This window comes from Prunus mume, linkage group LG4, assembly GCF_029339155.1.
Source record: "Prunus mume cultivar Tortuosa linkage group LG4, ASM2933915v1, whole genome shotgun sequence".
NCBI lineage: Eukaryota > Viridiplantae > Streptophyta > Magnoliopsida > Rosales > Rosaceae > Prunus > Prunus mume.
In genome coordinates this window covers 25,552,968-25,570,844 of record NC_142701.1, presented here as the reverse complement: position 1 = coordinate 25,570,844, position 17,877 = coordinate 25,552,968, and the positions used below count along the sequence as shown (strand labels likewise).

The following is a 17,877-nucleotide window of genomic DNA, read 5'->3' as shown; positions in this document are numbered from 1 at the left end:
CAAAAAAATTTCTTCTTGTATTTTTAATGAATTATTTTTATATTTGTGTCAAATTATAATTCGGAAAAAGAATGAGCATCGATAAAGAGGCAAGTAGTATCCATATTTGATTATTTAAACTTATAGTTAGCATAGGTTCATGCCTATGAATTCTGAGCCAAGTGTGAACATTAAACAGATCAAGTTTTCCTTGGAAGACCTAATTAGGTAGACGTCAAATCTTTTGGTGACTTTAAAAAGTGCGTGTTTGGCATGTCAGTACAAACAGAGAAATCAAAGGCTCCGACTTTGAAAATAGATAGTTGAAGCCAGTAGATAAGGCAGCGCAGCCTCCCCATTGAGCCATTGCATTCAAATTTTACCCTTTTAGAATTTGTCAGTTGAGTTGACCTTTGACCTTTTGTCAAATTCTAGTACTCTACCCATATTCTTCTCTCTCTTTTTTTATCTTACAAGAAAAGTAAGCATTACTTGCACCATCCAAGCTCTTTCCAGAGTGTGAAAAGAGGATGCAGGTTCTTCCGTTTCTTTTTCCAATAGAAGTTTCAAGGTTCTTGAAAGTTGGAAGTTTGACTCTTTGCACATTCAACATGCACGAGTCACGACTCTTTTATCTGACCTAAATCGACCATCACACCCATCTGAAAATGTGTCATGTTTTTAGGGATTAGCCAAAGTAACGGGTGATGCTGTGTGAGGTTTTGCTAACTCGAAAACAACCCGTAAAGCTATTATGTATAAAAATGTGAATAAAAACAAACGACTAGTAAAAATAACAAGTTACACAATACTAAAAATTATTTTAAAACATTTTAAAAAGATATATATGCACATTTGGAACATGTCTCTATGGAGTGTGGATTAAATTGTTGAACTCAAATTAGCCATCCATGGACATGCGTCAACTCTGAAGGTACACCTTTGTCTTCTCTTATGAAACTCTAGCCAATTAGTTTCTTGAAAGTCATTGCCTATGTCAGTAAATTATTGTTAGCTTGATATGATGGGATGCACATGATGTCTTCCACAGTCACTCCTTTGTGTCCTTTCCAGGTAAAGCCAATATGATATGACTTGCTTTATTAGCATAAAGTTTCGTCATAGCTATTAGGGTTTTGCCTTTAAATATTTACACGTGCCCCTTCTTTAGTGATTAAGCCAGGATTTAGGGGGATTATTCCAAGTCGTCCAACACATGAGATTTTTATCATATCCACTGCCCCAAAGATGTGCTAATTGCAATTCACCAAACTCTGTACGCAAAAGATGATAGCCATCTTTAGTCAAAGGTTGAATTGGGGTTATCAAATTTTTTCAACCATCTATATTTTATTTTCCTTTTTCTTTCGTTTCCCTTTCACGATGAAGCCAAAGCCAAATTGTGTTAAGATATTACCCAATTGACAGGGGTAAAGAAAAATAACATTATTTCTCTCATTGCTTTGAATTAAGAAATGGTAAAACCATCAAAATCACTGACAGCTAAAAGTTTTTTTTATTTCTGAATATATCAACAACTTTGGCCTTTCAAGTTCTTGAGATAAATTATGATACAGTAAGACAAGGGTGAAATCAAGCTTGGTTAACCAGCTGTCTCATGGTAATTTTGTCAATTGTGAGCGGTAAAGATATCTTTGGAATTTATATCTCCTGGGAGACTTGTTGCATGGTTGGCCGAGATTGTGGCTTGTTTTGCAAGCGTGAAAATGCAAGCTTCACAACAAGCACCAGTTTCTCTGCAACTTGATCTCTAGGAGGTGAAAGCCTTTGGTCCAGAACGTCCCTCAGCGGTATATCTGTGGGAGCAGATATTTTCGCTCCAATCACAGCTCGCCACGTGGAAAAGAAGATTATCTCTTTTAATTAATTAATTGAACCAGTTTATCTGGCCAATTAATTAATTAGGATAAATATCTTAATTAACATGATATTATCTTTATTTAATAAGATAATATCATTAATTAAGATATTATCCTAATAAAGAGAAGATAATGTCATTATCTCATATATTATCTCCATAAAAAGAGATAATATCATTTAATTAGATATTATCTCGGTCCAACTTGATCCCTACGAATTTGGGTAGAGAATAAACTCAGCATATTCTCTACGAAACCCTAGCCCCGAGGCTCCTATAAATAGATGACTTCATTCATCATTCAAGGTACATCTAAACCTACTCCTTATACCCGAGAAAATACCCGAAGCTCTTTCTCTCCCCACTCTCCATATTTTCTCCACACGGCTGGCCACCACACACGGCTCCGGCCGCCCGGTTCACACCCTACATAAACACTACTCCGTACCCTTTGCTTAGCTATTGTTTTTCTACAAACACTCGAACTAACTTAGGCATCGGAGGGCCTTTGGCCAACACCCCCCGGGTGTGGTCTATTTACTCCAACTGTTTTACAGAATCGAGGAAGAGAGAGAAGGAAGATCGAAGGTTGAAGGATCTAGAAGCAAATATTCTCCCGTGAGATATTTGCACAAACATTTGGTGCTTTCATTGAGAGCACGAGTTATACTCAACGCGTGCTCAAGGAATCCGTTCCTCCTATTTTCCAATCCACCGAAGCCTTCCAAACAACCATGGTTGGAAGCAAACGCACTAGGAGCAAAACCGCCGCGGCTCGATCCGAGATGGCCCAAAGCCATTCCACCCACGATCCCGCGATCGACATGGTGGCACCACCACCTCTCGCCACCGTGCCAGCCTACCGGACCCGCAACCGGATCTAGCAACCTCCGTGGCACTGTCGCCGAACATGGTGGACCCTCCCATCAAGGTGGGCTCGTTACCACCACCGACTTAGGCCCGGTCTTGGAGCAACTTCAAGCGTTCCCTCCATTGCCACCACGCCGACGCACGCTGGGTATACGCCCAATGAAACCCTAGCCCGTGTGCAATTGGGCTCCACACGCTTCTCTCCTCCCGATCCACAAAGTCAAGCAGATCTCAACCTGAGAGTCGACCAGCTAGCTCAGAGAATGGACGACCAAAATGCTCTTATGAGGCAGCTCATTAATCAAATAGGCGTGGCTCAAAATCTTGGCCTTGGACAACCAGGCGAAGAGAGAAGAATAGACGAACGATCGTGGGCAGCTCAACGGGCACCAAGCGGTCGGCAGAGCGGCGATGCGATGCACAACCACGTGATCGGCTTGCCGACATGTCGCAAGCATTTGCAAGCCACACACAAAGCAACGTCGAGAAAGGCTCGGCCCACGACTTGACGTCCATGCTCGCTGAGCCCGCAGGAAATGTACTTCAAAGGCTAGGCTCCAAGGGAAATCAAACTGACAATCGCCGCAATGAGGATCGTGAAGAGAGGCGCTCGCCCACTCGAGAGAAATATTCACGAAAGGCTAGGCTTCTAGGAGGTCAACCGGTAACCCTCGCAATGAGGATCGTGAAGAGAGGCACTCCACCGCTCGCCGTCAAGCTGCAGAAAATCCCTCGCAAGCGCAGTCCACCAACACGCCTCCTAGGCAGCGTGGACGAGAGGACCGACCCGCGGACCAACGAGGAGGTCAATCGAGTCGCCGAATCGCAAAAGTGGCCAACGTGATCGACCAGCAATGCGCGGCGAAGACGCGTTGAGAAGCTTGTGAATGACCGACTTCGAGACTTGAAGACTAGCGGGAACCTCGAGGATGCACTACGTAAGGAGATGGATCAGCGATCTCTACTCCTTTCACCCAAATCGAGCAGTGCTCCCGGCGATTCTCAACGCCTTCGTTTACGCATTTCAAGGGAGATTCCGATCCCGAGAGCCACCTAAAACACTTCAAAAGTGTCATGATCCTCCACAAGGCCGACGACGCTGCGATGTGCAAGGCGTTCGTAATGACCTTGCGAGAGCACCAGGATCGGTTCCACACCCTGCCGTCTGGGTCGATCAACGTTTCAAGGAACTTGCCTATGTCTTCACTAAAGAATACACTTCTTATCGGACGATCAAGAAGAACCCAGATCATCTGTTCAACCTACGCAAGAAGCCCGACGAATCCATTCGAGATTACATCAAGAGGTTCAAAGCAGAAAAGGCCAACATCGTAGGGTGCGACGACCAAATCGCATCATCTGCCTTTAAGAAAGGTCTTCCAGCAGAACACGAGTTATACCGCGGTGACTATCACTCCCGGACTTTAGCAGAGGTTTGCGACCGCAGAACGCTACGGCTCTGGGATGATGATCGAATTGCCGAAGTCCCGAGCGGGAGATCGGCAGACCAAGCGGGCGGGCCAAAGAAGCGATGGATTTAACAACAAGAATAAGGACAAGCGCAGGTCACACCCACAAGAGGACGCTAAGGCGGAGAGAACTACACCAAGTTCACTATCCCTATACATCAAATCCTAGCCCAAGTGAAAAACAAACCTTGGGTAAGAAGACCGCCACCTTTGAAAGGAGATCCGACGGAGGGATACTAGCAAATACTGTCGTTCCATGGGACGCATGGACACACTACGAACAAGCTGCTTCGCTTGGAAAGCACACCTCGAATAACTCGTGAGGGAAGGTCACTGCATGGAATTCATCGCTAAGCAGGCCATCCAACAGATAAAGGACCGCGACACCGCCAAGGAGCCGCCCAAAAGGTCATAATGATTAACACAATCCTAGCCGACTCCGAGGAATCTGGGTTGACCAAGAAAAAAAAAGGAAGATCAAACAAGCCACTATGATCTTCCAAGTCTCAACCGACCTTCCGCTAGCGAAGACGATCCTGTAATCGGCTTCCAAAGAAAGATCTAATTGGCCTTGATCTACCACACAATGACGCTCTTGTCATCGCATTCAAATCGCTCAGGCCATGGTCGCATCCGAATCCATGCGACGGGCGGCGCCAACATCCTACAATTGATTATCCAACGGATGGGCTTAGAGGCAAAGATCAATAATCAGCCAAGTCACGATCGGGCTTCAATGGAGCAACAACGGTTACCGTAGGCATGATAGAGCTCGACGCTCGCCCACCGTAGTCGGCTATAACGCGTTCATGGTCAATAATGAAGTCTCACCCTACAATGACATTCTAGGCGACCATGGATCAGCAAGATCAACGCCATCACCTCCGCCACGCATCGAAGATTCGCTACCCCATTCCTTGGGGTGGGATCGCCAAATCAACAAATGATCGAGTGCAATGGCGAGAAATGCTCACTCAAGGTGAAGAAAGGCAAGCAAACACAGTTCCTCCTGTGAATCAAGCGATCTAAAGGGAGTAGAACAAGCAGATCCGTTTCGACGGAGATGAGCCAAAAAGGAAAGGGAATGACTACTCCCAATAGCAATCAAAGAATCAGACCAAGTCGAGGAATCCGTCCGAGGTCTATCCCGAAGGATGGAAGCCCGGGAGGCGTTGAGCTAGTACCCTCGATCCTCGACAAGCCGTAGAGAATAGCCGGATCGGCTAGCGCCTAAGCCGAAGGAAAAGCGAGCTTGTAGCCTTCCTCCGGAACAACAAAGACGTATTTGTATGGTCACCATCGACATGCCGCATCGATCCCCGGATCATCCGCCATCGCCTACACGCCAACCCACCATCAAGCTTTGAGCGCGAAAGGCGCAACTCGCCCCGGCGGTCGCCATCATTGATGCCGAGATCGACAAGCTTCATTGCCGGTTTCCATTAAAGAAGTCTCATACGCAGAATGGCTGGCGTGACGTTGTTCTAGTAGCAAAGAAAGATAAAGGCCTGTGGAGAGTGTGCGCCGACTATACTGACCTCAACAAGGCATGTCCTAAAGATAACTTTCCACTTTGCCGAGAAATTGACCAGCTCGTTGATTCAACTTCCGGCAATCAACTGCTAAGCTTCATGGACGCCTACCCGGTTACAACTGCAGATCATGATGCATGAAGACGACAAGGCAAAGACCTCTTTCATCATCGAAAGAGGTACCTACTGCTACAAGGTCATGCCCTTTGGTGAAGAACCAGGGCAACCTACCAAAGGCTAGTGAACAAAATTTTCAAGGAGCAAATCGGCAAGACTATGGAGGTCTACGTAGACGACATGCTAGTCAAAGTTCCTGAGCGAGCAGAGACCACATCAAGAATCTTGCAGAGGCATTCAGCCTACTCCGAAAATACAATATGAAGTTGAACCCAAGCAAATGCACATTTGGAGTCTCGTCCGGCCGATTCCTTGGATACTTAGTCACCCAAAGAGGAATTGAGGCACATCCAAATCAAATCAAGGCTATACTCAACATGAAGTCACCTGCCACAACAAAGGAGATACAAAGTCTAACGGGTAGGGCGGCAGCTCTCAACCGATTCCTCTCTAGATCTACCGACAAATGCAGGCCATTTTTCAAAGCCTTGAAGAAGGGACACAAAGACAAGTGGGATGACGAGTGTGAAGTAGCTTTTCAAAACTTGAAAACTTACCTCACTTCACCTCCATTGCTCTCAAAACCGATACCAGGCGAGGACTTGTACATCTACCTAGCGGTGTCCCACTCAGTGGGCTCAGCTCTCATCAGGAAGAGTGGGGCACAACATCCGTATTCTACACTTAAAGCTCTCCTCGATGCAGAGACTCGCTATCCGAAAATGGAGAGCTCATTTTTCGCTTGTGGTCTCGCGAAAGTTAAGGCCCTACTATCAAGCACACCGGATAGTTATCATAACGAATTTCCTTTGAGATCGATCCTTCACGGCCGACGCTCTCCGCCGACTCATGAAATGGGCTATCGAACTCAGATCAATACGACCTCCTCTACCGGCGAAGACTGCTATAAAAGCCCAAGCTTTAGCAGATTTTGTTGTAGAGTTTACTCCGATAGCCGAAGAAAAGAAGATGGTCACGAAAAACAAGGAAAAAGATGGACGACACCTCCCCTACCGATTCGAACCTACCTAACGACATGTGGCAGTTGCATGTAGACGGAGCATCAAATCACAAAGGAGCGGGGCAGGGGTGCGTCCATAATCACCCCAGACGGAACCTTGTTGGAACAAGCTATCACACTAGGCTTTTCTGCTTCAAATAACGAGGCAGAATATGAGGCACTGCTTTGCGGACTACGCCTAGCGAAAGAGCGTCGATCAAGAGACCGACCATCTACTCGGACTCCCAACGATCACGAATCAAGCCTCGGTAGTACATGGCAAAGCATCCAGAATGGTCCAGTACCTCGACAAAGTCCAAGGACTTTTGAAAGAATTCCCTACTTTCACCATCCAACAAGTTCCACGGGCAGAGAACACTCATGCAGATGCATTGGCGAGCCTAGGATCAGCACTGTGACACCGGGCAGTGACGCTTCCATCCCAGTTGAACACCTTGACCGGCCAAGCATCGAAGAAATAGAGCCGATCGACTCAATGCACTGATTGATGAGGACCCGCTGGCAAGACCCTATCATCGACTACTTAGTGAATGGAAACCTGCCAATGGATAAGTCCGAAGCTAGGAAGGTCCATATCGTCCGCGAGATACTATATGCACGCGCAAGCTCATCCGTAGATCATACTCCGGCCCTCATCTCACACTGCATAAAGTACCCTCAAACACTTGAAGTCCTATGCAAAATTCACGACGGCGAGTGTGGCAACCACTCAGGAGCAGGTCACTCGCGAAAACTCGAACGTAGGCTATTTCGCCTACCATGCGCCACGACTCGGCCAATATGTCAAAAATGTGATCGGTTGCCAGCGATACAAGCCGATCCCTAATCTACCTGCCGAAGTTTATCATCCGCAAAACAGTCCATGGCCATTCATGCAATGGGCGCATCGACTTAGTGGGTCCCTTGCCACCGGCGCCCGCCAAGAAAGAAATGATGATCGTCGCCACCGACTACTTTACTAAATGGATCGAGGCCGAAGCTCTATCCTCTACTAAAGAAGCCGTGTGGAGCGATTCGGGAGAAATATCATCGCCGGTTCGGCGCCCCAATGTCGTTAGTCGCGACAATGGCTCACAGTTCATTGGCAAGCAGGATCACCGCCTTCTTTGTGAAATACAAGATCAAGCAACACCTGTCCACTCCAAGGTATCCACAAGGAAATGGGCAGGCCGAGGCATCCAACAAAGTCATATTAGACTGCTTGAAGAAAAGGCTAGAAAGGCGCCGAGAGGGAAATGGGTGGACGAACTCCCCGGAGTGCTATGGGCTTATCGCACCACCAAGCAAGGTCGATTGGCGAAACCCCATTTTCCCTTGCCTATGGGCTAGGCGATCATTCCTCCTCACGTCCACTGTCCCTTCTATAGGCATTGAAGTGGCAGTATAGCACTCCGGCGAGATGAGACTCAACCTGACTTACTTGAAGCGAAGCGGGCGAGAAGGCCATTATCCGAGTCACCTCCTATCAACAGCGGTTGAAGTCCTACTACGACAAAAGAGCTAAGATCAGACAGTTTCAACCTGGCGACCTTGTGCTAAGAAAGGCCTTCATCACGGCACAAAGACAAGGGTCTAAGAAAATGAAACCCAATTGGGAAGGCCCTTATGTGATCAGCCGGTCCGGGGGCAGAGGAAGTTACACGCTAGACACCATGGATGGGAAGGAAATACCACGGCAACGAATAGAAGAGTCATTCGGGAGACGCAGCCCATAAAAAGTGTCCTAAGGGAGACGCAGGGTGCGCCAGGAATTTCTTAAAGGAGGTCTCCATGCCTCCTGCGGGAAGTATCGAGTTCCTATCCGTTTCCTAAGGAAGCAGGATAGTCACATAGTTGACCATAGCAGCGACCTTCGGAGGCGAGCGAGGCGGCGACTAAAAGCGTCGTTGGAGACGCAGCCCACTAAAAAAGCGTCCTAAGGGAGACGAGGGTGCGCCAGAATTTCTTAAAAGAGGTCTTCATGCCTCCTGCGGGAAGTATCCGAGTTCCTATCCGCTTCCTAAGGGAGGCGGGATAGTCACACAGATTGCCCATAAGCGTCGCCCTTCGGAGAGAAGCGGCAGGGCGACGACTAAGCGTCCGTTTGGAGACGCGCCCACTAAAAAGCGTCCTAAGGAGACGCGTAGGGTGCGCCAGGAATTTCTTAAAAGGAGGTCTCCATGCCTCCTACGGGAAGTATCCAGTGTTCCTATCTGTTTCCTAAGGGGCGGGATAGTCACCACTGATTTCTATAAGCGGCTCCGGGGACGCGAGAGCGACGACTAAGCCATCCTAAGGGATATGAAGAACACGCCGGAGCCCCTTATGGGGCCCGGCATTCGCCAACTTCCTGGGGAGCCATCCTAAGAGATATAGAACACGTCCGAAGTCCTTCAAGAGGAACCCGACACTCATGAATCTCCAAAAGGAGATGTGCAATCAAGACACTAAGCTTGATTACTCAAGCAGATTCACAAGACAATATGCAAATTGAAGTTGAAAAATAAAGACTGAGATTTTCATAGCAAAGCGACCAATCGGCCAAGTTCAAACAAAGAAGATGGTCAAACAAGACCAATTATTGAAACGCAAAGCGACTACAAAAGGCTGAAAAGAAATAAAGGAGTCTTCGCTTACTCAAACACCGGCGGAGATTCTGATCTACACGACCTCTTCAGGCGTCACATTTTGATCACCACGCTTTCACAGCTCCACATGGTTGATCTATGACGCTGCCACCACCTCATCGGCCGCATCCTCCTGCTCCATCTTCCTCCACGCTCTTTAGCCACTGCTGCCATCTCCTTCGTATTCACATAATTAGCCTCCTCACTTTTCGCGGGGCAAGTCCGATAGAGCATCTCGATGTCTTCATCTACTCCGGACGCCGACCAGCAGATCCGATCTGCAGCCACTTCTGTCGATCACCACTCTCGCGGCTCCACACCGCCCGATCCTCCACGTCTGCCCCCACCTCCTTTTTGAAGGAGAAGAAATGTTGTTTCCTTTTGTTTTTCCAAGGAAAGACTTGGGAAAGTACCAAGATCGCCATGACTGTGGATTTGATGAACCATTTCAAGGCTGCACAAGTGGATGGACTTGACAGAAAGTTCATCTTGAGCAGATTAGACACGTCTGCATCTCTCTGCAAGGGTGGACTTATCCACCTTGGGATCATGCGGCGTGCGTTGCAGGAAGAGCCCTTCTCCCAGGCAAATGACTCTCTTGCTTTCTTAGCCTCTGTCAACCTCACTTCCAAAGAAATTGGCGACGATGAATCCACTCCATGCTTGACTCGTAACTCAGCAGATTGAAACATGATGGTTGGATGGATGGCAGGGCCTGCCCATATCGACTTCCAATCTTGACTGGTACAAACGACCCAAATTTCGGAAAGGAGCATTCGAATCTCTTTGCCTCTCAACAAGTGAGCTAGATCGCGCACGGACTACTTTACGGAGCATATCACGATCTCCAAACTCATTAGGCTTGAGCTCTCGAAGACTGACATCGCCTTCCTCTTTTAAGGGGAGTTTAGCAAAACACTCCTTATGGCCAGCAGCAAATCATCAAGGCTCGGACCATCCTGCTTCCATCTATCGACATCCTTCGCAGGGGCAGTCCACCAACTTCCTCCCGATTGTCGCCAGCGAGGCGCCGTATCCACCACCCGCTCAATCGTCTTTGGCCGCCGAACACGACGACAACCAGCCTAGTCCCACCCAACTGGTCCTCGCCTTGAAAAAGAAGACGAAGAAAAATTTACGTGCTCGACTTACTTTGGGATGCAGCAACTCCTCTCTTCGACAAGCGTACAAAATTCTCCAAGATCTTTCTCAAGCTAGAAAGTAGAGAAGTTAAGTTTGCGATGTAAGAAAGAGTGAAGAGAAGCCCTGTATTTATACAAGTTGGACAACCGGGTCAAGAAGGAATCTCAAGCTCTTTCCTACTGGGAATCCAACTCCAACAACAGTCAGAAGCCTACACCAATTGAGAATCCGATCTGCAAAAGGAGTCCAACTCACAGAAGAAAGCCCAAACTCAGTTGGAGAGCCCGAAAAAAATAATTTCATCTCCTACATGCCACACGGTGTCACGCTCGGGCATTTGTGGAGCGAATATTTTCGTCTCCAATCACAGCTCGCCACGTGGAAAGAAGATTATCTCTTTTAATTAATTAATTGAACCAGTTTATCTGGCCAATTAATTAATTGGGATAAATATCTTAATTAACATGATATTATCTTTATTTAATAAGATAATATCATTAATTAAGATATTATCCTAATAAAGAGAAGATAATGTCATTATCTCATATATTATCTCCATAAAAAGAGATAATATCATTTAATTAGATATTATCTCAGTCCAACTTGATCCCTACGAATTTGGGTAGAGAATAAACTCAGCATATTCTCTCGAAACCCTAGCCCCGAGGCTCCTATAAATAGATGACTTCATTCATCATTCAAGGTACATCTAAACCTACTCCTTATACCCGAGAAAAATACCCGAGCTCTTTCTCTCTCCACTCTTCATATTTTCTCCACACGGCTCCGGCCACCACACACGGCTCAGGCCGCCCGAGTTCACACCCTACATAAACACTACTCCGTACCCTTTGCTTAGCTATTGTTTTTCTACAAACACTCGAACTAACTTAGGCATCGGAGGGCCTTTGGCCAACACCAGGTGTGGTCTATTTACTCCAATCTGTTTTACAGGAATCGAGGAAGAGAGAGAAGGAAGATCGAAGGTTGAAGGATCTAGAAGCGAATATTCTCCCGTGAGAATATTTGCACAAACAATATCCAGCGCAATTGGTGCTGTCGAAGAGAGAACGAAGATCAGGAGATCTCCTGGACGCCTTCCCATGATCACTTCTAAAGCTAACACTCCGAAGCTATAAACATCACAGTTCTCATTCACTACCATTGTATATGCAAACTCTGAAAACCCAAAAAGCAATGAGAGGGCAATATTCATATTATTCAATGCATGAAGCTAACTATGAGACAAATTAATCTCTTATTTGGTAACATAATATTCAAAGATGAAGGCAGCCGTATATATTATGGACAGTGTCAAAGCTATACCAACTGGAAATAACAACTGGAGTAGTGTATCCAAATGTGCCTGCAAATATAAGTCCAATTGGAAGAGTCAGACTTCAAGATTCTAGCTGTGCCAAAATCAGAGATGTAAGCAACATGCTCTAAATCCAGCAAGATGTTCTTGCTTGATATGTCTCGATGAACGATTGGAGGCAAGCAATCGTGGTGCATATAGGATAAAGCGTCAGCCACACTTTTGACAAGGTTTATCGTTGCAGTCCATTCAAACATAGTTGCTTCTCTGTCATCCCTTAGTACCCTTTCTAAGCAACCTCCTCCTAGGAACTGGTAAACGAAGAATGAGTGGCGTTGATGTGCACAAAAACCATAGAGCTTCACAATGTTGCAATGGCTGATTTCTGAGAGTGCTCGAATCTCACTCTCAAAAGCCTTAGAATTGTTATTCCACCCTCCTGTAGCGTGTGAAGTTTCTTCACTGCAGCAATCTGGCCTGTTTGCATCTGCGCTTCATAAACACTTGCATGCCCCCCTGCTCCTACACAATACTTAGAATTAAATTCCTCTGTAGCTTCAATGATGTCCTCATAAACCAATTTCCCATCATAGCTCCATATATCAAATAGATTTTCCGTTTGTGCTCCTCTTGACATTTCCTGTGATTCCCTTACAGTATGGTGATGGCTGTAATCAAAATGATCTTATTTTTACTCTTTTTCCTATTTCTTGTTGTAGATTGGCATTACCACACAATCCTTTGTTACTCTCTAAAGCTTTGATTGGAGCCTCGTTGAAAGCTCTAGTGTTGGGAAGACGACCCTACAATTGGTTGTAGGCGCACCATGTCAAAACAAGTATAGCCGTGCGGCTGTACGCAGTTTTAAAAACAGAACCCTCTACCGATTAGGCGTGACGTGTAAAAACAGCGTGAGCGAGGCGTAGCTATACTCTATAGCCGCACGGCTATACTATTTAAATACCTCTTTAATTTATAATAAAAAAAGACCTAGTTGCATTAGTTTGTACTTTATAGATATTAATTTGCTAGTTTCCACATATCCAAAGTAGATATATTATTCTTATCAATAATGTGTGAGAATTATTTGTATAATACATAAATTTTGAGTGCCTTACTAAAATTTTTGTAAAAAATACGTGTATAAAACATTAGAAATACATATGTACATGTTGTTAAGGCCCAAAAAATCTATGACTGGGCCCAAATATATTTTTGGCCCATACAACACCAAGCGGAAAATTCTTATTTAAGCAACATGACACGCTACAAGCTTAAGTGGGCTCAAGCCACGCGAATACCTGGGGCTTGCTGAGCGGTTTGTGGTATGGATGGTTCGAATATTCACGAGGCTCATTGATGGTCAAAGGAGTGGAAGTTTTGGGCTACTTGGGAGCATCAAAACTCAAGCTCATTCCTTGAGTCCAAACATATGGGTAAACATGAGAAAAAACCCAATAGTCAATCACCTTAAGAAAAGGCCCAAACATCTTAGAAAAATATCCAATAGCCATAGCCCATAAAATATCTCACATCAGCCAAAGCTTCTAGTAGTCTGACGAAATCAAAGGGAACTTACAAACCGCTAGAAACAAAACAGCCCACCCAGCACCTTATAAAATATCCAACGTCGTGCATATTTGTTAAAACCATATCACAGCCAAACCACCAAAACCAAGCAAACCTATGTGCTGATCGCCTTTTTGACCAAGCACCCTTACCCATTCTTTCCTCTTCAAGCTTTGGTGAGAAAACAAGAAACAAAAGTAGGTGGCTCCTCACCCACATGGAGAAGTCTAACTGCCTGAGGACCTTGGAACTCCAAAAAGCTTCATGCCTACATGTTTAGGCTAGGGAAGTTTCACCAAATAGGATGAAATGGAAGAAAGTGAAGGAAAAGGGGAGAGGGCGACTGATAAAATTGAGTCTTCCAAGCGCCTATAAAAGGAGCCACTTTCTTCCCAGCAAAACAAGACACAACAAACCGATCGAAGGCAAGCATCCCCCCTGGAATCCTTCAATTTCATGCTTTGTTCTTCTATCTTCTTCCTTTCTTTCCATAAACACACATCCAGAGAGCAAGCATCATCTCTCATCCCTGAAACCCCTGCAATTTCGAGCCTTACTCCTCCATCTCTCCCTATTTTCTCTTCTGTCTTGCAACCCAGGAATCTGCTAAAGCCATCCATGCTTCTATCTTCTTCCTCTCTTTCCGATCGAAGGCAGACAACCATATCCAAAGAGAGCAAGCATCACCTCTCATCTCTGGAACCCTTCAATTTCAAGCATTGTTCTTCCATTACTCCTCTTTTTCTCCTATGTCAAGCCAATACAGAGCCTGATGCTTTCATCAAGCTGTTGGAAAATTACCCCAAGCACCTGTTCATCCACCATAATCTCTCTCTCTCTCTCTCTCTCTCTTCTTTCTCAGCAAATCCTCACGAAATCATTACTTCAAGCCTTTGTTCCTCATAGGAAACCCAAGCCTTCTCTCTCTCATGCTAAACTCACGAATGCTCAGCTTTCATGCTACAAGCTTCTCATGCCAAGCTAAGAATATCATGTAAGCGACTGTTGGTTTCATTGGTGAAGAATACCAAAGTGTTTCCTAAGGCTCAGCTACCCTTTCGAAACACTCTTGGAGTCTGATCCTTGAACTCATACTCAATGGGCAATTTCATGCACGTTTCTCTTTTTCGGCAGCCCAAGCCCATTTGTCAGACTATTGGAATAAAAAGACACCCATATGCATATACAATACGACTATTGTAAGTTTATTTTCATTTTTTTAAACGTGATATGTGAATAGAACACGAATGTATTATTGAAAAATACATATGTACATGTACATAAATATATATATATATATATATATAAGACTATAGCCGTTCATCTATACTATTTATTAAAGAAAATTTAAAAAACCTAGTACGGCAGCCCGACTATACTATTTTTTTCCTTAAAAAAATAGAAAATAATTGAGAATAGGCGACTATACTATTTACTATTTAATATATATATATATAGCGCAGTACTACACCTCCAACGTGTAAAATAGTATTGCCGAGGCGGATATACGTTTAAAAAAATAAAAAGAATGAATATAGCCGATTGCGATATTATTTTTTATATTAAAAAAAAAGAAAAAGAGGACCACAGAGATTACGCGCCACGTGTCTAAACAAGTCTATTTTTATTAAAAAAATAAAAACACGGAGTATAGCCGTGCAGCTCTACCCTTTTTTTTAAAAAAGAGGACCCTCTAGTGATTAGGCGCCACGTGTCAAAAATCAATGTAGCCGCTAGGCTATACTGTTTAAAAAAAATAAATCGTAGTATCGCCGCACGGCTATACTATTTATTGAAGACAGTAACGAAACAAGTAAAGCCGCCCGGTTATACGACTTTTTAAAACAAATTAGAAAATAATCAAATATAGCTGATCGGCTATACGGTTTACTGAAAAAAAAAAAACAAAGCAGCCGCAGAGTGGCTAGGTGCCCATGTGCGAAATAGTATAGCATTGCGGCAATACGGTTTCGGAAAAAATTAAAAAAACTGGGTATAGCCGATACGTCAATAGCAGTCAAGTGAAACATATTATCAAAAGTGGATGGGAATGAACCAGAGAGATTCAGTGCTTCTAATTTTTCTAGTCTGTGGTGGTATCTCTCCTCTGAGTAAATTGTTGTTAAAATCTAGAAAATATGGAGAGAATAGCATATGTCAATAGCAGTCAACTTTAAGAAGGTATTCCTCCGGAAATTCTGTTGTTGGAGATTTTCAAGCTTTGTAGACGTTGGCACTGCCCCCACTTCTGATAAAATTCCCCATAGAAATTGTTATAGCTCAAATCAATGTAGTTCAAGTGTGGGTAAACTCCAAGGTCTTCGGAAATGTTTCCTGATAACTGGTTTTGTCAAGCCTCACCCTGTATGAAGTGGAACAATTTCTGAAGCTTTTCGGAATGGAGCCAATGAAATAATTCTCATGTGCTGTAAAATTTACATGTAACCCACCAGTGCAAATGTCTTGGGGAATATAGCATGACAAAATGTTGCTAGACACCCCTAAATTTTGCAAATTTGTAAGATTCTTGAATTCTCCAGGAATGGAGCCATTGAGATTGTTTACAAACAATCCTAGTTTGAATAGCAGTTTGAGCTTTCCTATTTCTGGTGGGATGGGGCCACTCAATTGGTTTAGCTGCACATCTAATAAGGTGAGCTTGGTCAAGTTTCCTAAAGTTGGAGAGATTGATCCATAGAAATTATTCCCAAAAATTGCTAAAATAGTTAAGTTGCCGAGGTTTCCTATGGATGCAGGAATTGGGCCAGTTAGGTTGTTAAATTGCAAGTGGAGCTGGTTCAGAGATTGGAGATTAATTTCCTACTTCTTGTGGGACAGTTCCAGTAAGTTCATTTTTGAACAGGTATACTAAGGACAAGTTGCTCATGTTCCAAATGGATGCTGGGATTGGACCTGTGAGGCTGTTTTTACTCAAATCCAGCTCTTTGAGTGAGCTGAGTGATCCTATTTCTTCAGGAATGGATCCGTTTATGGCATTATCATCGAGACGAAGTATGTGAAGACTTGTCATGAAGCCTATCTCAGATGGGATTCTTCCAAAGAGTTGATTAAAAGACAAATCAAGGTAGATGAGCTTAGAAAGGTTGCCCAAACTGGAGGGAATGCTACCATAGAAAGAGTTTTGGTAGAGATTAAGGCTTAGGAGAGAAGGGAAAGATGAAAAGCCAAAAGCATAGAGAGTACCTCTTAATCCAATGCTGCTAAGGCTAATATTAGTGATGCTTCTGAATTCATTGCAAGCAATTCCAGTCCAGTTGCAAGGACTTTTTCCTAACCATGAAGACATGAGAGATTGGTTTTGGTTGTCAAGGCTATCCCTCCATTTTAGAAGAGCCTCTGCTTCTTGTCCTTCTGGTGATCTTGATGATGGAGCTGTAAAAGATGCAGAAGTAGCTACTTTGAAGGAAGAAACCGAAACAAGGGTCACGACGACAAGCATGAACAAATATATCTGTTTTTCTACTGGAGACACCATGGTTTTAAGCTCTAAGACTCCCTCTGGGCATGAGCTTTGTATCATAAATATATATGAACCTTATCTTTAGGAATGATGAATAATTGATCCAGGAGGATCTATTAACAAAAATAAACATAATATAATATAATTATAATTAATTATATTATATTATTAAATATTTAAAACCATAAAAACTAATGGTTTATAACGAATTGTTATAAACCATAAAAAGTTAATGGTTTCAAAATGAGTATGATTTTAGGCCATTCATTCTTTATGGCTTAAAATAATTTACTATTTTAGTTTAGATAATTTTAGCAACCGAACCTTGTATAAATACGTAAGTTATTTATCGAAATGTATCAAGCACTTCTAAAAGCAGAACTCAAAGCAGTTCCTTAGCTTCTTCTTTTTGTTTCTCTAATTGTCTTAAAATTCCTTTCGTTCCTTTATTCCTATAAACTAGGAATTCATAGTTTTATTGACTAGAAGTTTTGGATCAAGTGGTATCAGAGCACCAGATCCGAGTGGGTGACGGTGGTTTATGGTCTCAACTCGCAACCAACGCAAAGCTTCTGGAGAATAACTTTTAGGTTCTTTGCTCGTACACCAAAAGCCAAGGTCCAAGAGAGACAATATGATTGGAGAAAACAAACAGGATACATCTAGTGATGGCGATCGCATCACTAAACTTGAGCAACAAGTTGAAAACTTGTCTGCATCAATCTTAAACTCGTGGAGAGTTTGAAGACTGGAAAATCTTCACGTCCATCAACTTCATCTGAGCTTGATCAAAAGCTCAAGAAAAAGGTTGTTGAGGATAGCGAAGATGAAGACGACATACAAGCTGATCCAACGAAAAATGAAGCTGAATCAGGTGACAATAAAAATTCTAT

The 17,877-nt window shown here is 44.0% G+C and overlaps 1 pseudogene; it reads right to left on the bottom strand.

The window, feature by feature from the left end:
- Positions 1–1,641: 1,641 nt before the first annotated feature.
- Positions 1,642–17,057, bottom strand: LOC148918285 (uncharacterized; annotated as a pseudogene).
- Between the last annotated feature and the right edge of the window lie 820 nt (positions 17,058–17,877).